The sequence below is a fragment of the Lepisma saccharinum genome, chromosome 4 (genome assembly GCF_977018435.1).
Source record: "Lepisma saccharinum chromosome 4, izLepSacc3.1, whole genome shotgun sequence".
In the NCBI taxonomy this organism is placed as follows: Eukaryota; Metazoa; Arthropoda; class Insecta; order Zygentoma; family Lepismatidae; genus Lepisma; species Lepisma saccharinum.
The window spans coordinates 82,328,465-82,352,561 of NC_139232.1; the positions used below are offsets into that span (position 1 = coordinate 82,328,465).

A 24,097-nucleotide genomic window follows, 5' to 3' on the forward strand; every position below is an offset into this window, starting at 1 on the left:
ACAAATAGTGTTATTTTGGTAAAAAATTAATATAAAGTTGTAAAATAATAAGTTAAACGTAGAAAAAAATGTCTTTGTGAGTCCAAAATTTAATAAAAAATGTTGCTGATTAGTACAAATAGTGTTATTTTGGTAAAAAATTAACATAAAATTGTAAAATAATAAGTTAAAAGTTGAAAAAATGTCTTTGCGAGTCCAACATTTAATAAAAAATGTTGCTTGAATAGTACAAATAGTGTTATTTTGGTAAAAAATAGGTATAAACTTGTAAATAATAAGTTAAAAGTTGAAAAATGTCTTTGTGAGTGCAAAATTTAATAAAAAATGTTGCCTGATTAGTACAAATAGTGTTATTTTGGTAAAAAATTAATATAAAGTTGTAAAATAATAAGTTAAACGTAGAAAAAAATGTCTTTGTGAGTCCAAAATTTAATAAAAAATGTTGCTGATTAGTACAAATAGTGTTATTTTGGTAAAAAATTAATATAAAGTTGTAAAATAATAAGTTAAACGTAGAAAAAAATGTCTTTGTGAGTCCAAAATTTAATAAAAAATGTTGCTGATTAGTACAAATAGTGTTATTTTGGTAAAAATAAGGATAAGCTGTGAAAATGTTTGACATAAAGTCAAAGTTTGGTAAAAAATAAACTCAAAATTAAGTTAAATAGCACACAGTAACATACATTTACTACCTAAATCAATAATCAAAGGGTCCTAGGTTCGTTACCCCGTGATAAAAGAAAATGGTGAAAACTGTAGGCCCCGTCCCTAATAGCTCTCCCTTCTTCATAGTACAGATAAAAAAAACCTGCGCTAAAGCGTCCTGTGCCTTGGAGGCAAACCTGAGCGGAATATTAATTGGCGGCGGAAACCGCATAGCTTCAGAGATTTGACCATTGCTGCGTATTTCCAGACATCCTTTGTTGTCTGGTTGAATACCTCCCCTGCCCTACAGCATTGCATAGCTTTCCCCTGTTCTTGCGTACTGGTTAACCTTGAAAAAACCGGTTCTGAAAATCTACCGACGCGTTCTCTGATTGGTCAATCAGGTTCTTCCTTTGTCCTGACGTTGTGACGTCATTTGACCTTGAGCGCGCTTCCCCCAAAATTCCTTTCTCGTCTACCTGCGCTGAATATTAATTCATTCTCTGTCTGGCATCAGAGCGGAGTCGAAATTCTGAGACAGTATTCTGTCTAGCGTGTTGCACCACCGTGTTTCATAACATCATGAAATTACTGCATAGTACTAATTAATAACATTGCATATCGTGGGTTCGAGTACCGGGACCGTCCCCAATCGTAATTGAACCTGTACCTACAGCCATTACCACCGTTCATAGCTGTTCATAAACCATAGAAAACTTATTTTCAATATTATAAACATTAATTATTATCGATTTATACATTACATACTTTGCAGTAATGAATATAAAACCATATGCATAGCGTTTAGTACCTCTAATTACCTTCTATATACATATTTTTCATAAAATAAATAATTATTTATTCATAAAAAGTTATAAACATGCAAATACATAAATGTAAAGTATTCTAAGTACATGCAAATGAATTCTAAGTACGTGCAAATTAATTAAAACCCGTGCAAATTAGTTATAAATACGTGCAAATGAATTGCGAATATTAAACGCCCGAGGGCACAAACAGTCCTTGGCTGGGATCAATACTACTCTAATCTCATAACCTTTTCCTTGCTTGTGCGTCTTACATGTTCCAGTCCGACTCTCTGATTTGAAAGCTTCTCAACTGTTGGTGTTTGTACTAGGAGGAATGGTCTGTCCACGCCAAAAACCCAAATTTGGGGAACAGGATTTTCCATTGGGGTTTACTCCCCTAGGGTAGCTGGCTTCGCTACGCCTTAGGAGTCCTTCCTAGTCTTAGTTTTCTGTCAGGATATTTATTTATTTATTTATTTATTTATTAGACACTACAGGCAAATGCCCAGTTATTGTGTTTTAAGGTTAACTGAGTTCAGTTCACATACTTATTGACAAAACAAGTAATTAAGGATCGGAAAGAGAAAACAAAGACAATGAGAAAATAACTACGTATAAGACGGAACAGAATAATCATTACATAACAACAATATACAGTACAAGTGTGGTATATCATAAAGTATACAACATATTTGGTTACCTATTATATACAGGGTTCACATAATATGTTTGCTTTTAGGTCTAAATAGATCAATGTCAGGGGTATTATTGGAGACTATATTGTACAACGCGCACATTCTCCTCATGGGATCCGTTTCAGTCATCCTGGTTCTACCGCGTGAAATTTGGAAGAGGTAATTTCTGTGTCTTAATTTTGAATATGGAACATAAAAGTTTATTTTTGCGAGAAGTGCGGAGGAGTCAATTTTTCCATTGACAAGTTTGGAAAGGAAGGTTAACTGGTGCATCTGTCTTATTTTTTCAAGGGACGGGACACTCAGTATGTTGGGTAAGATGTCACCCGAAGTGAATTTTGGATAAATGCGATCTAATTTATATACTAAATACCTTAAGAATTTATTTTGGAGTTAATCTATTTTTTCGATTTCCTTTATAAATAACGGGTCCCAAACGACTGAGTCATATTCAAGTTTTGATCTGACAAATGTATAGTAAAGTAGCAAGAAGGTTTCCTTTTTCTTAAACTGGCTACCCATTCTTATCACAAACCCTAGGTTCCTGTGCGCTTCACTGAGGATGCGCGCAGTGTGTGTCTGGAAATATAAAGCTTTGTCAAATGTGACTCCAAGATCAGTTACAGTATTCTCTCTTAGGATTTCTACGTCGGAAATGTTATACGAGTATTCGATGGGATGTGCTTATTTGATAGCGGAACTTCTTCGACATTTCACAGTGTTGTCAGTGGGTTTTTATCGGATTTTAATGAAGATGATCCTGCCACCGGCCAACCCCTCCAGACCCTGGTAACACTGACGCCTCTCTCCGGGACTGCTTATTTGGCTATGCCTTATTCGCAGAAGCCCCATATCTGATGACCTTTCGCTATCCGCCTTCTGTGACCCGCCCAGTAGCTGAGGACCGCCCTGGGGTTCATTTATGCCATCATTTGTAATATTTAAGGAAAAGTGATTATATTTGCTTGAATTCTACACTCGGATGTGAAGCCTTCTTTGATAATCCTTAGTTTGCAAATGGTTTCCTTGTTTAGTACTTTTGTGCTGTTCCACTGAATTCTATGTAAACACAGTCAAAAAAGTTTTGCATCACCCGAGAAGTGATAAAAATAGCATCAGCAACATGCCGAAGCGGACAAGAAACGATGAAGCATAGCTCATTGTGCGAAGTAACGTGGTCGACGTACAATACCGATCACCACAGACGACTACCGGAGTCGGCAAGTGCATGCTTGTGTTCGAGCGTAGCACCACGGTATTCGGCGAAGGTTTGTTAAGTGTTCCTTGTGTCCAGTTAGCGAAGGCGAGCGAGTGCAGCTGTGTGCAAGGCATGCCTAGGCGTACGATATTGCAGTTTGATCGGGCCAGGATCATTACGCTGCTGCAGACTGGCATGTCACAACTGGCTGTAGCTAGGGCTGTTGGAGTGCGCAAAGCGTTGTCTGTAGGACCTGGAGGCGGTATACAGACACATGAACAGTAGCAGATCGTCAACGGACAGGTCGTCCATGGGTCACAACACCAGCACAAGACCGCTATGTACGACTCTCAGCTCGGCGACAGAATACCATGACGGCAAGGAACATCACTCATGCCCTCCAGACAGCCTCTGGTGTGCGTGTGTCAAACCAAACTGTCCGTAACAGACTCCGAGAAAGTGGTTTATGTTTCAGAATACCTCTCCGGTGCCAGTACCTGTTGCCACGACATCGGAGCCACCCTGTGTCTTGGGCCCGTGCACATCGAAATTGGTGACCCGGTCATTGGGCTCATGCGCTCGTCACCAATGAATGTAGGCGCTTCCTAAGGCCAGATTCACGAAAAGGAAGGGTGTGGCGAGGCCCTGGACTGCAGGAGCGGCTTTGTGGTGTCCAGAGGTCCATCCATACAAAGGAGGAGGAATCATGGTGTGGGCAGGGATCATGCTCGGACGTCGAACGCCCCTAATTCCAATTAAACGGACACAAACAGCTGTTCGTTATGTCAGGGACATTCTCCAGACGACTGTGGAACCATTTCATCAGGAAATTGGTGACGAATTTGTCTCGGTGGATGACAATGCCCGTCCACACCGCGCACAGATAGTGCACGATTATCTGCAGGCGGGGAATATCGGTCGCATGCTCTGGCCAGCGCAAAGTCCCGACATGAATTGCATCGAACATGCATGGGCAATACTAAAAAAAATGCTATTGCAAACCGTCCTGTGGCTCCCACCAATCTTCGTGAAGTTGTTCTTGCAGCACAGGACGAATGGGAGCAAGATCACCTTGATCGTCTCATCCTCAGTATGCCACAGCGTGTTCAAGACTTTCTTGCAGCCAGGGGAGGACACATTAGGTGGTAGACAATGTTTCTGGTGGATCCGCTATGACGAACAGTCTTCTTGTGACAGTTCTTTGTTTTTTCGCCTCCATCATGAATGGACATTTCCACTTTGACATGAAAAACGTTTTAAATCCATTCATTTTACAGATAATGACACAAACATGAGATGTGCAAAATATCTCGGCGATATTTGTTTCGGTTCTCGAGAAACACGCCTTCAAACACCGCTGAAATTCACCTACTACGTCACGGATTTGAAAACGTCCTCTCCACAGACAGGAGGTCCTCTGACGTCATCACTTAGAAATGCGTGCAGGCGGGGCTTCTGCTCGTCCCGTCAACTTAGCATGAGCCGCGGAAGCGACAGAAAATTCACTTGTTACTGTGTAAAACAAGTATCTTACAACTTCCAGTGCAAAAATCTGTGCTCCATTTCTTGGAGATGAATTATGTCCTAGCAGTATAGTAGTATTTACTATAATTCAGCCACTCGGTAGAGGTTTTTTTTCATTAGGGTGACAAAGCAAACCTTGTAACAGTCAATGGCTGAACACGTGAACAGCCTTGTTCATTGCGATACATAGGTTAGTTCTGACTGGCAAGAACTTAATGTTACAGGAATGCCTTTTCTGGAATTACAGTTATTTTCGTCATAATATTTTCTTCACAAATTTTAAGATAATACTTTTAGAACACACTGGTTTACACGCCAATTTCTGCAATATAAGAGGTGATACGGTATAGAAAGGTACGGTGAGTTTTTAAATTTCCTGCAGTAAATGACAGTTTTCTTCAGTTAATATATATATTGCAAATTTTTGTATTTAGCCTACATTTACGTCGCTTTTCGTTCACTTTGTTTAACCGCAACGATGAGAACGCATGGTTAATTTATTATGTATCATCTCTAACATCAGATTTCTTCCCACTTTTGGCTAATCGCTACAATGAAGATGAATAACTACAAGCTGTATTCGAAGTCGGGGTGCAGGAGTACACCCCCCCCCACACACACACACACTACCACTAACTGCACAATCTAAGTATCACCCAACCTGCCATGATAAGAGACGCACTTTTTCTTCTGTCCCATCTCATTTCGAAAACATTCACTTGTCCCATCTCCTTTTATGAGACGAGACGGAACATGCCTCGTCTCGTAAGCAACGCTAACATTAACAATAGAAGCATCCCCCTAGCTGTCCCCAAAGTCTCGAGCAAACATCCTCCCATGTAACAATTTCCACTTCAATGAAATGTCACTTACAAGGAAACAGTCATGCCCAGGTCAAGAGTCAAACCTGGAACATGCGACTTCCTCAGATAAATCATGAATTTTGTGTATAATAATTACAACGGCAGTTCATTCCTGGTAATTCTGAATCTGCAGTTTGGTTTGCATATGTAAGCGGGATAATATTTAGTTTTCGAGGGCTGTACCGTCGAAACGAGGAGTCAAAAAAAATATATATATATTAAGAAAAGTTTTTTTTTGTATTTATAATGATAAGCCTCTGCATACGTTGTTAATTCTATATTTTTCTAGACTTGAGACGAGAACGAGAATTGCCCTGCCAAACCGAGACGGATGTTTATAAATTGAGACGAGACTGTCAATGAGACATTTGCAAATAAACACGAGACAGACATTTACAACTCTCAACGAGAACGAGACCAAGGCTGCCATGTCTCGTCTCGATAGGATCCTTAGTGGTGAAGTTGTGAACCAACCAATTAATGCGTTCGGGGTAACGAGATGAGGCGGTTTTTTTCGCAGTACAAAATTCAAAATAATTATATCGTACCATTTCAGTATGGGATATTGTTATACACATGGGCGTATATATAGTTCACGGGGGGGGAGGGGATGGATCAACTTTTGGTATGATTAGGGTTGCTTTATTTCGTAATTGAAAATCCAGGACACTGCTGGCCGGAAGCTTGTTGGGGAGCATGGGGAGAGGGGATGTTGGACCCGACAAAGTTGTGTGTTTGTAGTCACGAAGTATTGATACTTTTCTGTTTATCTTGTGTCACTACGTTTTTAAGAACCAAATTTCTTTAATATGATTCGAGGGGGAAAAAATAACTGATTTGATAGTCTCAATGCAGTTTCTTATCGCAGAAATTCCGAAACTATCAGGAAATTGCAGATATTGGTCTGCAGTCCCATCTGGTGTGTGGAATTACGAAATTTCCTTCCCATCCGTATCCCGTCCTATACGTCTCTAATTTAAGAGAATGAAATAAGTCAGAAGGAATTTTTTATGAACAAGCGGATAGAACAAGGAAACTGGTAATTTTAGTGAACCAAAAAAAGAGAGGGGCTGGACCCGTTGAATCCCTCTTAAATACGCCCATGGTTATACACATTATTTCCTTGTAATAATTATACATAAACTAAGTATAGATATATATACTGTGCAACTAATGTCATCTTCTCAGTGTATTTTCTCTTATCTGCACAAAAATATTTGATCATAATTTGCGTAACAGAAATGGAACACAAACTGAAATTGCTTTATGGAAAAGAAAGTTAAATAGGCTTTATAAATAAAGTGAAGAATGTGAAAATTCCTGTTTTGCACTACATAGGTTACGGTAAATATCGATAAATATAAGTTTAAGAAATATTTTTGAGTGTCTGGTCAGCAACCAATTTTATAAGCAATATTTCTCGCATAGCCTGAGAACACACACGCAGCTGAACCCTTTCATTTATCTTGCACGTGAGCAGCACGGATATTTCATAGAAGAATGATCATTACAAAGCATAGCTTTCCTTTCTCCTGTCGCTCCTTCTTCCATTATTTAAATCGGTACAAATTTGTAAAACTGCTGCACGTGCTCGCTCACCGTGGGCTACCCATCCGGAACTGGACGCTCGAAGCAGACGACAAACGAGCTCTCCCTAAGGAGTGACGTAGTAACATGGCGGCGGCGTGTTTTCAGCGCAACGCTAGCCTCGCAACTTTGGAAGTCTCGTTTCTGCCTTAAACTGGACGCAGAGAAACGCGAGAACTTGCAGGAGTCATTTTTCCAGGGTGTAGTTTTTAAAATTGTTGTAAAAAAAAATTAGTGGAAATGTCCATTGTGCCATTTTCGTTTTAAACACATTTCTGAGAAAATTTTACTTTTTTTTGTTCCATTTTCATTGAAAATGTCTTGTTCTTCATCTTTTCTTTTGTATTCCCACTGTCATTGTCAATAAACCTTGTGCTTCATATATCTCTTGTCATTTTCCGTCCTGATGCAAAACTTTTTTGACTCTGTTTAGATTACATTTTGGTTACTTAGCGTTGCTTTTCTGCTACTTTTGGCTAAATGTGATGATGAGGATGAGTGATGATATGATAAACTTGATGAAGGGACACTCACAAAGAAGAACCAAATGAAGGGTGTGATTCAAACCCGGCACCTCTGGCCTCGTATCGCATTGTGACAACCACTCCGCCACGGAGATCAGCTGAATCCTTTGATGCATTCCATGTATGCGTGACTATTTTCGAAATATTTACTTCACCTTTGTGTGTGTGTGTGTGTGTGTGTGTGTGTGTGTGGGGGTGTGTGTGTGTGTGTGTGTGTGTGTGTGTGTGTGTGTGTGTGTATGCTGTTTGTGCCCATCCATGCTCTTCTCCAGAGGGCGTAAGAATTCTCCCATGTAAGTTCGACCTACAGACACAAAGCTAAAGTTTTGTACACAGACAAAAGTTCCAAGTTCTGCAATAATGGAATATTTAATATTTCGACATCCAAATCATCTCGGTAATTCCAAAAGAGGAAGTGTTTATTTTGTAATCTTGTTATAAACCTAGGTTTATTCTTACTTACTACTTACTGGTCGACGCTACAGTCCATGTAGGTCTTTGGCCTTCCTTTGACTACCTCTCTTCATTCATCTCGATCCTCTGCTTTTCTTCTCCATCCTTTAACTCCAGATCTTCTTACGTCCTCTTCCACGTTCTCTATCAATCTTTTCCTGGGCCTACCTCTTCTTCTTCTCCCTTCCGGTTTTCAATTGAATATTTTCTTGCCAACCCGTGCTTCTTCCATCCTCTGAACATGCCCAGCCCATCGTATTCTATCCCGTTTGATCTTCACTACAAATATCTGGCTGATTAAATAATTCCTGTACTTCCATATTTGTTCTCATTCTCAATCCCTCTTTATCTCTTACCGCTCCAAATATCCTACTCCGTATTTTCCTTTAACACCTTAACAACCAATCTTCCTCTCTTACCGACATCACCCAACTTTCTGAACCACACATTACTATGGGTCTTAATATTGTTGTATATATTTTAATTTTTGTGTTCCTACTAACGTTCTTAGATTTAAACATATTCTGCAAAGATAAATAGCATCGATTTCCACTTGTTATCCTTTCCTGTATTTCTGTAGCTGTCTTGATATCTGCTGTTATTATTGAGCCCAAATATTTAAAGGCTTCCACTCATTCATATTCTTTTCCATTTATTCTTATGTAAGGTTCTCGTCTGCGTCATACTTGATCTCCCATCTTCATAAATTTGGTTTTATTTGTGTTCACTTCCAGTCCTAGTACTTGAGTTTTCTCTTCTAATACTTGATAACTCTCTTCCATAGCTTGCTTATTCCTTGCTATTAAAGGTACATCATCTGCATATGATACTATTTGTGTTAGTCTATTTAATATTGTTCCTCCGGGGTTGATTGGTAGTTGTCGGATTACTTTTTCCACTGCTAAATTAAATAGTATTGTAGCAAGTGAGTCTCCCTGTCTCAGTCCTTTCTCTACTTAAAACATGTTTGTCATTTCCTGCTCAACTCTGACTTTACATGCCGTTGCTTTCATTGTAAATTTTGTCAGTCTTATCAATTTCCTTGGGATTCCAAACTCTTCCATTATAAAGGTAAAAAAAGGTAAAAAAGGTAAAGTGTTCCCCTGTGCATAGCACCACGCCATGAAGGCGTATAGGGGGTGTGGGGGTAACGCCCCACACTTTCTTGATCCGGTCGTGAGTGGGGGTGATGTGATCAGCATCACGCCCCTGACCGCCTTTACCCCCCAGGGTTTCCCCCAGGTACCCATGTTATTCGACGCTGGGTAGGCGCCGGGGCCGCTTCCAACGTTAGAAAAGTTCCCGGATTTGAACCGGCCGGGGATCGAACCCGGGACCTTGAGCATGGTAGTCAGACGCGTTACCGACTGAGCCACCGCGGCCACTCTTCCATTATACTGTAGATATTATTTCTTTCCAGGCTATCGTATGCTTTTTTAAAATCGACATATAGTTGGTGAAGTTCTTTGGTATACTCATAGAACTTCTCCAGTACTTGGCGCAGTAAAAATAGCTGGCACATCATAAAGCGATTTTTTGTAAATCCTGCTTGGTAATCTCCCATGATTCTATCCATCCAAACTTTCAATCGTGTTGCTAAAATTTTACCAAATGCTTTATACGTTCCATCCAGCAGTGTTATTCCGCGGTAGTTTTCACATTTAGCTATATCCCCTATCTTATGTATCGGGCATATTATTCCTATTGTAAAGTCTCTGGACATTTCTTCTTTTATCCGAACTTCTTCTATCACTTCATATATGGCCTTCTTCACTCCCTCTCCACCATATTTCAACAGCTCCGATTCTGTGCCATCATCTCCTGGCGCTTTATTATTCTTTAGAGACTTTATTACATCTTTTACATCTTCTAAAGTTGGTATTATCTCTTCCTCCTCTTCCTCACTTATTTCTTCCTCTTCTTCATCACATTTCTCCTCTTCTTTATCCTCCCCATTGGTTCCGTTAAGTAATTCACAGAAATACTCCTGCCATCTTTACATCATCTTTCTTTTGTCTCCAATGAGGTACTCTTCTTTATCCTTGTAGAAAACTGCTCTGGGTTGGTATCCTTTCTTCAGATCTCTTGTTCTCTCATAAAACTTTCGTATCTCATTTCTATCTTTCATTTCATCCAACTCTTCTATTCTCTTTCTCTCAAATTGTCTTTTCTTGGCTCTACATGTTTTATCACTTCTCTCCTCTTTTCTCTATATTCTTCCACTACTTGTCTTGTTCTCCATTGAAGCATCCTATTTCTGGCATCGTTTCTCTCGTGTATTAGTATTGAACATTCTTTATCAAACCACTGTTCTCTCTTCTTGTTTTGTTTCTTTCCCAATGTATCCTCTGCTACATTACCTATTACTGTTATTAATATTTCCCACTTACATTCTAGTTCTCCTTTTACCCATATCTCCTTTTTTGTTTCTAGTGCCTCCATTAGTTTTTCTTGGCATTCCTTTCTTACTCTGGCATTCCTGAGTTCCTCTACATTATGTTTCATGTTCCTACTTTCCTTTTTTGATCTTTTCACATCAATTTTCTGTCTATACTTGATTCTCACCAGATGGTGGTGTGTGTCTCCATCAGCACCTCTACAACTACTGATCTCTATAATATCTGTGGCATGTCTCCTGTCTATTATAACATGATCTATTTGGTTTTTCGTGGGGCCGTATGGAGACACCCAGGTCTCCTTTTTTGTCTTTTCGTGGGAGCCAAGTACTTTTAATTACCATTTCCTTACTGCTTGCAATGTCTATCAATCTCATTTCGTTATCATTGCTTACTTCATGCAGGCTTTCTCTCCCAATTATGCTTCCGTACATCTCTTATTTTTCTATTTTGGCGTTTAAGTCCCCTAGTATGATTTTTACATCGTGTCTTTGTACATCATTTACTTCTTCTTCTAATTTTGAGTAAAAATCATCTTTCTCCTCATCCTCTGCTTCTTCTGTGGGGGCATATTCACAAAACATAGTGATATTGAAGAATTTTGCTCTAACACTGACTGAGCACATCCTATCATAAATTGCTGTAAAGTTAATAATACTTGGTTTGATAGACATTTTGATTAGGAAACCTGTACCATTATTATCAGTTTCTCCTCCACTATACATCAGTATATGTTTTCCAGACGTTATCATTCCTTGTCGTTTCCAGCGTGTTTCTTGTAACTCCATACTTTTCTATTTCTTCTCTTATTTCTCTCAGCTTTCCTGGTCTCTTCAATGTTCTTACATTCCAGGTTGCGAGCATTTTCCTTCTCATTAGTCTTTTCTTTCGCCGGGTCGTCAACAAATTATCCGATCTCCTCCGAGGCAATCTTGTGGTATCCGTAACAAGTTCCTTTGACGAGGTAGGGAAGTAAACCCTACGCCCAAGCCCCAACCTAGTGGACCAGGATGTATTTAAGGTTTACTCCCCTAGGTAGTTTGGTGTTGCTTTGCCTTCGGAACTTTTCCAACCCCTTGGTTTTCTGTTAGGGTATCCTTCCCTTAGCCTTTGGGGATCCCTCACCTCCCTGCAAGACAGCAGGGGCTGTGCTTATTTAATGGCGGCACTTCTTCACCATGTCACAGTGCTGTCTTTGGGTATTTCTGGGTTTTAATGGGAATGATCCTGCCACAGATCACTCTCTCCAGACCCTGATAGCACTGCCGCCTCTCTCCTGAACTGCTTATTTGGCTATGCCTTATTCGCAGCTAACCATCACATCTGATGGCCATTCGCTATCCGCCACCTGCGACCCACCCAGTAGCTGAGGACCGCCCTGGGGTCCATTTATGCTATCATTTGTAATGTTTAAGGAAAAGTGATTATATTTGCTTGAATTCTACACTCGGATGTGAAGCCTTCTTTGATAATCCTTACTTTGCAAATGGTTTCCTTGTTTAGTACTTTTGTGCTGTTCCACTGAATTCTATGTAGATTACATTTTGGTTACTTAGGGTTGCTTTTCTGCTACTTTTGGCTAAATGTGATGATGAGGATGAGTGATGATATGATAAAATTGATGAAGGGACACTCACAAAGAAGAACCAAATGAAGGGTGTGATTCCAACCCGGCACCTCTGGCGTCAAATCGCATTGTGACAACCACTCCGCCACGGAGATCAGCTGAATCCTTTGATTCATTCCATGTATGCGTGACTATTTTCGAAATATTTACTTCCCCTTTGTGTGTGTGTGATGTGTGTGTGTGTGGTTGTGCTGTTTGTGCCCATCCATTCTCTTCTCCAGAGGGCGTAAGAATTCTCCCATGTAAGTTCGGCCTACCGACACAAAGCTAAAGTTCCGTACACAGACAAAAGTTCCAAGTTCTACAATAATGAAATATTTAATATTTCGACATCAAAATCATCTCGGTAACTCCAAAAGAGGAAGTGTTTATTTTGTAATCTTGGTATAAACCTAGCTTTAATCTATTCGTTATTAATGTATAGTCAGGCATCAAAACATATATTTTTACCGGACTCACTACTAAGTATTTTAATGTCAGACATATGAATGAGACGCCATGGTTGCTAACAGCTGGTTGAAATTTCTTGGCTGTTTCATCGTCAGATATTTATAACTGGTTGCTAATAGTGAAATAATGTTCTCTTTCTATCTCACAATGGCTAGCTGAAATAGTTGAATTCTAAAAAGTGTTGTTGCAGATAAGGAAGAGGAGGGAGTAATTCGGCAGTTTTGCCTGACCTTGTGCTTGTCGGGCCAATAGGATGCGTCTATCTTCCAGTCTGACTTGTCTAGTATAATTACACGTTCTCTCCATTCCAGGTAGAAGTAACCGGCCATGTGGATTTGTTAACTGCCCAAAAGGGACGAACTGCTTCTTTGGCTCATCAGCTGTAGCAAATGGGCAAGTTCAGGCTTCTGTACAATGTAAAAATGAATCTGGTAAGTAATTTATCTAGTTATGTCAGTCTGAGTCCCAAATTTGTCACCCGAATGTTTTTCATTACAAGTTTTGCACCTTTTTCTTTCACAAAGAAAAGGTTTCGCTCCCGTCATAAATTAGGGTAAATCACGTGTCAATAGTTGAGATTTTATGTAGGAGCTAGATTCCGATATTTCAATTAGAGGGTTTTGATTAGTCTATAGTTTTTGGACTAGCTCGATTCGCTTTTCTGAAGCTTTTGACGAATCCCGTAGATGAGGATGGGTGATGATATGATAAAATTGATGAAAGAGATACTCACAAAAAACATCCATGCCAAGGCCAGGACTCGAACCCGGGACCCCTGGTGTCGTAGGGCGCCATGTTAAATCCTCCGCCGTGGAAGCTGTCTTTTCCAATTGTTGTCCACCTCTTTCTCTCGAAAAGGAAAAAACTACTCTCTAAGAAATTACGTAAAATCTCAGGCTAATGTTGGGTTTTACGTTGATGATGGATACCATGTTGTGAATTGTATGGTTCTGACTAGCCGAGATTTCTACACTAGTTTTGCAACTCTCACAAATTACCGTAAACTTTGAACCCAAGTTTAAAGTTGAAATTCTAGTGACGCCGTAGTATTGTACTACTTTCTTCCACAAAAGAAGGTATACAGCGCTTCCAAGGACGTATTTAGGAGGGCGGATCCAGGGGGTCCGAACCCCCCGAAAGAATTATTACGTACTAAAATTAAATAATGAAAAATATATTATTTTAGGCTTTGTTGTATAATTTCCTTTGAACTTATTGGAAGACAAGGACTATATTGGGATCATACGGCTTTGAATCACATTACAGACAAGATTTATGTACACTACTACTCAATATGCATAAAATATTAATCAGAAACTTACTTTTCTCCAATTACATATAACATCATTTTTGTTATTCGATAAATATTCAATTATTCATCTATTTGACATTAATTTCATTGTCAGGGCGCTTATTTTTATGTAAATTATTCCGATTGTAACTACAGGTAAGCTACGCAATGAATATGCGCTGCTATATCTCTATTGTTATACAGTATTTTTACCTATTCGGGTAATAATAATATAATATTAATTTATGTATTGTAAATAGTAAGTAGTATAATTGATGATACAACCAGTGCGAGAAATGATGAACCCCCCTCAGGCAGATTTGGCTACACTTAAAACAAGCTCAACATGCCCATATGAGCTTTTTGCTCAAGTGTGGTACTCCGTCTAATCCAAGATTTTTGTAAAAATGCCCTCGGGAAGTTCCTGTGAAATGATGAGCCCCCTCAGATTGATTTGTCCACACTTACAAAAGGCACTTCTGTCAGATTGTTGTCCATAAGCTTGTTAAAAATATGCCCCTCTTGATATTTTTTTGGCCACACTTAAAACTAAGCCACCCTCACCCACACCCACCCACATACACCCACACCCACCCACACCCACACATATTTACTTCCGGTCCACTTCCGGTCCACTTCCAGTCCACTTCCGGTCCGCTTCCGGTCCACTTCCGGTTTGCCTACTTCCGGTCCACTTGTGGCCTATTTCTGGTTTATTTATATTGCATCATGTTTTGCAACAAATTATTACCCAATATTATGCAACAAATTATTAGACATGTGTTGTTTTCTGATTGGTTGGTTATGACATAATGTGATGATGTGTTATATTCTGATTGGCTTATTGTTTCAGATGCTTTCAATGCGGTCTGTGTTTAGCCTATATAAAGAGATTTTGCATTGCATATCAGCCAGTATTGTGAGAGTTGTTGAAGAGTAAGGGTGTGTTGTTGCAGTGCTGCTCATATATTTTTAAACACAAAAATATTGCAAATTTATATAAATTGAATTACAAATCTATTTGATTTAATAGACAGAATTTTTGACAACCTGTCATAGGTTTATTAAGTATAGAGTTTTGATTTGAACCCCAAGAAATTTTATATAAATACCAAAGCCAAAAATATTAACACACATACACATATACACACATTAAATATACAAAACACACTGCTGAACCCAACTGATATTTTTTTATTAAGCATAGAATTTTGATTTGAACCCCAAGAAATTTTATATAATAAACATAACAAAATTCTAATATTTATTTTTGTTTAACAGGTACAACAAGTTCTGAGCACATAAGCAGTTTCTGAGGAAAACAAGGCAGCAGCAGCAGCAAGCAAATAACTTATAGAAGGCAGTGTGTATCCTATCTAATTGCATGGTTAATCTTGACACTGGATTTTTTGAGAGAAGATGTATTTCAAAATACATAAAATCTAAGTCACTTGTTGATGATTTAAAGCTTAGATTCTTTGGCCTGTCCGAGTATGACCTGTTTACAGTGCAAAATGAAACTGAAATGCAGTGGGTGCTTGCCAGTGACAGGCCATTCCAATGCCTATTTCTCAATTTTATCAGCAAGTTTGAAAGGCTTGGATACAACAAGTACAAGAGAATTGTTGGATTGTTTGTTAATTTTTATACAGACAGGTGCCATTATTATTTAAGGTTGAAATTGTTTGACAATTATTGGTTCAACAATTGCTATGAGCATTGTTTTGAGTATAGGATGCCCATGATTGCATCTCAGAGTTTAAATTGGAGACATTATAAATATTCAAATAAAATTATTAACAAGATATCTAAAAATAAGAAGATTGAATTTGTTACAACTGATAATGGGAATTTGTACAGTGGTGAAGATTTCAATCCAGAGTTTGTATCTTATTCCAACTATATATATTTGAATGAGCTTGTCATGTATTTTTTAAGGCAAAAATTTAGAGATTGCACTTATGATTGTATTGTTGAGGCACTGGGGCAGAATAATTTGCATGACATATGCAACTGTGGGAGAGTTTTGTCCAGCCTCTCAGTGTGATTTCAGGCACAGGAATCTGGCAGTTGGGAATCAACCTGCAGCAGGCAGCCCTGATTATTTCAGCAGAGACAGCAATCAAGGTAAATAAATATTTGCTGCAAGTGTAATTTAATTCTCTTCTCATCAGTGTAACACATTTCCTGTCTTATGCAGTTCCAAATCCCTGCCCCATCAGTGCTGTAGAAATATCAGCCAGGCTCGGGTCTGTATGCAGGAAGAGGCAAGACATTTGTTTGAAATCTGTTTTGAAGCCTGTACCTAATCACAGCACAGCTCTGTCAGAGATAGGGACAATGAGTAATATCTGTAATTAATAATTCAGTAATCATTTCTAACAAGTTTAATTTTCAATAGGCTCTTCTCATCAGTGTAACACATTTCCTGTCTTATGCAGTTCCAAATCCCTGCATAGCAATGCTGTAGCCAGGCTCGGGTCTGTATGTAGGAAGAGGCATAGTTGAAATCTGCTTGGGTATAATTTTTTGAAGCCTGTACCTCATCACAGCATAGCTCTGTCAGAGATAGGGACATTGAGTAATATCTGTAATCAATAATTAATAATTATTCTTGTCAGTAATCAATTCTAACAAGTTTAATTTTTAATAGGCTCTTCTCCTGTCTTGTTTCACATGCAGTTCCAAATCCCTGCCCATCAGTGCTGTAGAAATATCTTCCAGGCTCGGATCTGTGTATAAGAACAGGCAAGATATCTGCTTGGGCATAATTTTTTGAAGCCTGTACCCATCACAGCATAGCTCTGTCAGAGATAGGGACATTGAGTATGTATTATTACTGCACCTGCCCCATCTAACATGTTGCTGTGTTTCTTCAATACATTAGTCATAATCAATAAAATATTCAGAACAAACCTCTATAAGATATGACAACCTGCAACAATCTGGATGTATGAGATGTTTTATTTTCTGTATTTTTCAGGCTCTCTTGTTACAATCTTGTTTCTCTCTCCAACATTGCCATCACTATAATTCCACATGTTCTATGCTAACAACTTCAAACCTGAAAACATATCTGTAATCAATAAATAATAATTATTCTTGTCAGTAATCAATTCTAATATTTAATTTTTAATAGGTTCTTCTCATCAGTGTCCTGTCTTGTTTCACATGCAGTTCCAAATCCCTGCCCATCAGTGCTGCAGCCAGGCTCTGGGTCTGTGTGCAGGAAGTTTGTAGTTGAAATCTGCTTGGGTATAATTTTTTGAAGCCTGTACCTCATCACAGCATAGCTCTGTCAGAGATAGGGACATTGAGTATAAAATATATTAAAATATTCAGAACAAACCTCTATAAGATATGACAACCTGCAACAATCTGGATGTATGAGATGTTTTATTTTCTGTATTTTTCAGGCTCTCTTGTTACAATCTTGTTTCTCTCTTCAACATTGCCATCACTATAATAATATCTGCCACATGTTCTATGTTAACAACTTCATAATCGATGCAAAAAAAATAAACCTGAAAACATATCTGTAATCTAATCAATTCTAACATTTAATTTTCAATAGGCTCTTCTCCTGTCTTGTTTTACATACAGTTCCATCCCTGCTCATCAGTGCTGTAAAAAATATCAGCCAGGCTCGGGGGTCTGTGTGTAGGAACAGGCAAGATATTTGTTTGAAATCTGCTTGGGTATAATTGGGTATAATAACAGAATCACAGCATAGCTCTGTCAGAGATAAGAACATTGAGTAATATCTGTAATCAACAATTAATAATTATTCTTGTCAGTAATCAATTCTAACAAGTTTAATTTTTAATAGGCTCTTCCTGTCTTGTTTTACAATACAGTTCCAAATGCCCGTCAGTGCTGTAGAAATATCAGCCAGGCTTGTTGCAGGTTGTCATATCTTATAGAGGTTTGTTCTGAATATTTTATTGATTATGACTAATGTATTGAAGAAACACAGCAACATGTTAGATGGGGCAGGTGCAGTAATAATACATACTCAATGTCCCTATCTCTGACAGAGCTATGCTGTGATGGGTACAGGCTTCAAAAAATTTTGCCCAAGCAGATATCTTGCCTGTTCTTATACACAGATCCGAGCCTGGAAGATATTTCTACAGCACTGATGGGCAGGGATTTGGAACTGCCTGTGAAACAAGACAGGAGAAGAGCCTATTAAAAATTAAACTTGTTAGAATTGATTACTGACAAGAATAATTATTAATTATTGATTACAGTTATTACTCAATGTCCCTATCTCTGACAGAGCTGTGCTGTGATGGGTACAGGCTTCAGAAAATTATACCCAAGCAGATTTCACAAATATAATGCCTGTTCCTGCATACAGACCCGAGCCTGGTTGCAGCACTGCTGGGCAGGGATTTGGAACTGCATGTGAAACAAGACAGGAAATTTGTTACACTCTGACAGAGCTGTGCTGTGATTAGGTACAGGCTTCAGAAAATTATACACAAGCAGATTTCAAACAAATATCTTGCCTCTTCCTACATACAGACCCGAGCCTGGCTGATATTTCTACAGCACTGATGATGGGTAGGGATTTGGAACTACATGAGACAGGAAATTTGTTACACTGATGAGAAGAACCCATTAAAAATTAAACTTGTTAGAATTGATTACTGACAAGAATAATTATTAATTATTACTCAATGTCCCTATCTCTGACAGAGCTATGCTGTGATGGGTACAGGCTTCAGAAAATTATACACAAGCAGATTTCAAACAAATATCTTGCCTCTTCCTGCATACAGACCCAAGCCTGGCTGAAGCACTGATGAGCAGGGATTTGCATGTGAAACAAGACAGGAAATTTGTTACACTGATGAGAAGAGAATTAAACTTGTTAGAATTGAAACTGACAATATTGATTACAGATTTTATACTCAATGTCCCTACCTCTGACAGAGCTGTGCTGTGATTAGGTACAGGCTTCAGAAAATTATACCCAAGCAGATTTCAAACAAATGTCTTGCCTCTTCCTACATACAGACCCGAGCCTGGCTCATATTTCTACAGCACTGATGGGGCAGGGATTTGGAACTGCATGTGAAACAAGACAGGAAATTTGTTACACTGATGAGAAGATCCTATTAAAAATTAAACTTGTTAGAATTGATTACTGACTTATTGATTACAGATTTTATACTCAATGTCCCTATCCTATGACAGAGCTATGCTGTGATGAGGTACAGGCTTCAAAAAATTATACCCAAGCAGATTTCAACTATGCCTCTTCCTACATACAGACCCGAGCCTGACTACAGCACTGCTATGCAGGGATTTGGAACTGCATAAGACAGGAAATGTGTTACACTGATGAGAAGAGCCTATTGAAAATTAAACTTGTTAGAAATGATTACTGAATTATTAATTACAGATATTACTCATTGTCCCTATCTCTGACAGAGCTGTGCTGTGATTAGGTACAGGCTTCAAAACAGATTTCAAACAAATGTCTTGCCTCTTCCTGCATACAGACCCGAGCCTGGCTGATATTTCTACAGCACTGATGGGGCAGGGATTTGGAACTGCATAAGACAGGAAATGTGTTACACTGATGAGAAGAGAATTAAATTACACTTGCAGCAAATATTTATTTACCTTGATTGCTGTCTCTGCTGAAATAATCAGGGCTGCCTGCTGCAGGTTGATTCCCAACTGCCAGATTCCTGTGCCTGAAATCACACTGAGAGGCTGGACAAAACTCTCCCACAGTTGCATATGTCATGCAAATTATTCTGCCCCAGTGCCTCAACAATACAATCATAAGTGCAATCTCTAAATTTTTGCCTTAAAAAATACATGACAAGCTCATTCAAATATATATAGTTGGGATAAGATACAAACTCTGGATTGAAATCTTCACCACTGTACAAATTCCCATTATCAGTTGTAACAAATTCAATCTTCTTATTTTTAGATATCTTGTTAATAATTTTATTTGAATATTTATAATGTCTCCAATTTAAACTCTGAGATGCAATCATGGGCATCCTATACTCAAAACAATGCTCATAGCAATTGTTGAACCAATAATTGTCAAACAATTTCAACCTTAAATAATAATGGCACCTGTCTGTATAAAAATTAACAAACAATCCAACAATTCTCTTGTACTTGTTGTATCCAAGCCTTTCAAACTTGCTGATAAAATTGAGAAATAGGCATTGGAATGGCCTGTCACTGGCAAGCACCCACTGCATTTCAGTTTCATTTTGCACTGTAAACAGGTCATACTCGGACAGGCCAAAGAATCTAAGCTTTAAATCATCAACAAGTGACTTAGATTTTATGTATTTTGAAATACATCTTCTCTCAAAAAATCCAGTGTCAAGATTAACCATGCAATTAGATAGGATACACACTGCCTTCTATAAGTTATTTGCTTGCTGCTGCTGCTGCCTTGTTTTCCTCAGAAACTGCTTATGTGCTCAGAACTTGTTGTACCTGTTAAACAAAAATAAATATTAGAATTTTGTTATGTTTATTATATAAAATTTCTTGGGGTTCAAATCAAAATTCTATGCTTAATAAAAAAATATCAGTTGGGTTCAGCAGTGTGTTTTGTATATTTAATGTGTGTATATGTGTATGTGTGTTAATATTTTTGGCTTTGGTATTTATATAAAATTTCTTGGGGTTCAAATCAAAACTCTATACTTAATAAACCTATGACAGGTTGTCAAAAATTCTGTCTATTAAATCAAATAGATTTGTAATTCAATTTATATAAATTTGCAATATTTTTGTGTTTAAAAATATATGAGCAGCACTGCAACAACACACCCTTACTCTTCAACAACTCTCACAATACTGGCTGATATGCAATGCAAAATCTCTTTATATAGGCTAAACACAGACCGCATTGAAAGCATCTGAAACAATAAGCCAATCAGAATATAACACATCATCACATTATGTCATAACCAACCAATCAGAAAACAACACATGTCTAATAATTTGTTGCATAATATTGGGTAATAATTTGTTGCAAAACATGATGCAATATAAATAAACCAGAAATAGGGCACAAGTGGACCGGAAGTAGGCAAACCGGAAGTGGACCGGAAGTGGACCGGAAGTGAACCGGAAGTGGACCGGAAGTGGACCGGAAATAAATATGTGTGGGTGTGGGTGGGTGTGGGTGTATGTGGGTGGGTGTGGGTGAGGGTGGCTTAGTTTTAAGTGTGGCCAAAAAAATATCAAGAGGGGCATATTTTTAACAAGCTTATGGACAACAATCTGACAGAAGTGCCTTTTGTAAGTGTGGACAAATCAATCTGAGGGGGCTCATCATTTCACAGGAACTTCCCGAGGGCATTTTTACAAAAATCTTGGATTAGACGGAGTACCACACTTGAGCAAAAAGCTCATATGGGCATGTTGAGCTTGTTTTAAGTGTAGCCAAATCTGCCTGAGGGGGGTTCATCATTTCTCGCACTGGTTGTATCATCAATTATACTACTTTAGTATTAATTTTATATCATATAAATATTTTAATTTAAACTTTATTATTATTATTATTATTATTATTATTATTATTATTCCTGACACACTTAGCTCGGACTCCCTCCCCCCGAAACATATTTCTAGATAGGTGCCTGACCGCTTCCAATTCACAGTGAATCATTATTAAAAGAAACGTTGCATGTTAATGGCCAATCGCGACTTTCAATTTGAGGCTTTTGATGAACACAGTTTTGCACATCTTTTGTACCCTTTTGTTTTGCAAAGATAAAGTTTCGCACATCTCTCAGATTACGTAGAGATCATGTTCCAGCTCCATTTTGGACCCCCAATATGAATTTCAGTATTTTTGACAAGTGTCCAATTTTGCACTTTCTTGTTCCAAAAAGTTATCACTCCTAAATTAGGGTAAATACTGATTCAAAGTCGGGTTCCAAGTTAATGCTCAATAACAGCCTTTGATTTTGAATTTGATATTCATAGCCTTGAACTCTTTTGTCCCACAAAGATAAATGTTTGTACTACTCTCAAATTACCATAAATCACGATTTGAAAGCCCCTTGGCACCTGGAATCTGACTTTTGTGAGTGAAGATTTTGACAAGCTAATGCGGTAGTTTTTGGATTTTGCACTTCTTTGTCCCACAAAGTTTTTCCACTTATTGCTAATCGTAAAGACGAGGATGAGGGGACGGGTCGTCTAGATTGCGGACAGTCCTAGTTGCGAACACTTGCTGCCTGAACAGAAATAACATTATATCACCTCGAAGGGATGTGCCCTAATTGCGAACACTTGATGCCTGAACAGGAATAACATTATATCACCTCGAAGGGATGTGTCCTAATTGCGAACAGTCCAAGTTGCGAACACTTGCTGTCTTAACAGGAATAACATTATATCACCTCGAAGGGATGTGCCCTAATTGCGAGCACATGTTTTTGCCTTAGGACCTATAAATTCCTCTCGCATTTCCTCTGTCTATTTTACGAAATTTTAAAAGTGACTCAGCCCACATTTGAGACTAACTATTCAGTCAGTACCTTGCGTGTCACAGTTGGAACATAGAAAATTCAACGTGATTTAAGTAGTCGCTGAAGTATATTTAACTTATAAAAGTGTGGCCTATTTTTTATGCTAATACATACTGCACGATTCTTAACTGAAAAGAGTTTCGCCAAGTAATAGTTCTTCTACTTAAATTTCAAAATTTATGACAGTGCTCTTATAAAATTAGGAATATTACCAATCTGCTTTGCTCCTCGCCATCCTTGTGTCCAAGAAAAACAAAAAAAAACTTCCAGGTTCATTTCCAGCCTAAGCATCATGTGTGAATCTTTAAGCTACTTATGAGGTCTTACACTCTTGTATGTGGCCTACTATTGATTTTGTGGTTCCATCCCTCCACTGCATTATTTGTCCGGTACTTCCTGTTGAAGCAGTTCCACATCTCTTTTGGCACTGAGGAAGTGAGGTTAGAAACATCAGCACACAAATGAAAGTCAGATTACGTCGACAGACTGAAAGAATTAAGTGGCTTTGGAGGGATCAGGTTAGCTATAGTAGCTATTCAAAGCAGCTGGCTGTCAGATTCACTACCTTTATTTGTCCCTGAAAACAGGTTTTCCAGTCCTTTGTGTTCGCAATTAGGACGATTTTTGCATTGCTCGCAATTAGGACTGATTGCAATTAGGACACAACCGAAGGGACTCTCATAAATAACACCAAAGCCTAAACCGGATTTCGAACCCGAGACCCTAGCATCGTATCGTGAAATGTTAAGCACTCCCAGTATAAATTCAGAGTTATCCCTGTATATTTTCTGTTGGAAAATGAGTTCAGTTTCAACTTCAAGAGCTCACTTATCCATATCCTACCTTCCCAAACGACTTTTTTCTATTCTGCAGAAATTCCTTTACATAACTGATTCGCATCATTCTCACTTGGTTGTATTAATATAGGTTTAAGTTAATATTTATGTAATTTGAAAAAATGCAAAAATATAAACGATTATAGTTTAAATAATATTAGTAGAGTGTTTATGAACCCCTATTTCTTTAATAATTCACATACGACACTACAAGACTAACGATTTGAAAAAAATGTTTTTCTCTTTAGGCAACGTAGTCGCCGATGTCGTAATAAATTTATACGGATCAACAAAATGATGCAGGTAGCTGACCTTGTAAAAAAACATAACAATGTAGTGGTTACTGAGGTAATGCATAAAAATAAATACATTGATATTTGTTGAATCATTTTTTATTTCCTTACTTAGCAACAATAATTGCAGTTATACCTAATTTATTTTCCGTTTCCTTCTAGTATAGAAATATAATTCGTAAATGATTCCAAAACTCTTGTAACATTTTTTTATAAGACCCTTATTTGCAACAATTCGTGACAAGTAGTATTAGTAATATTCGATTTTATATTTGTAATTGCAATCGGAACAATATAATGGCATGCAAGAAATATTAAGGGTTAAGATGCCATACACGACCTTTATTTAGAGGATATGTAGATTAAAACAAA

At 38.1% G+C, this 24,097-nt stretch overlaps 1 long non-coding RNA gene across 1 annotated transcript in view; it reads left to right on the top strand.

The window, feature by feature from the left end:
* The window catches only part of LOC145987239 (uncharacterized), a 71,638-nt gene extending 47,821 nt beyond the window's left edge, over nucleotides 1-23,817 (top strand). The window contains exons 3-4 of the long non-coding RNA XR_014441636.1: nucleotides 13,083-13,202; nucleotides 23,681-23,817. This is a non-coding gene — a long non-coding RNA (uncharacterized LOC145987239). The remainder of the gene's footprint in view (nucleotides 1-13,082; nucleotides 13,203-23,680) is intronic.
* The last annotated feature ends 280 nt before the right edge of the window (nucleotides 23,818-24,097 follow it).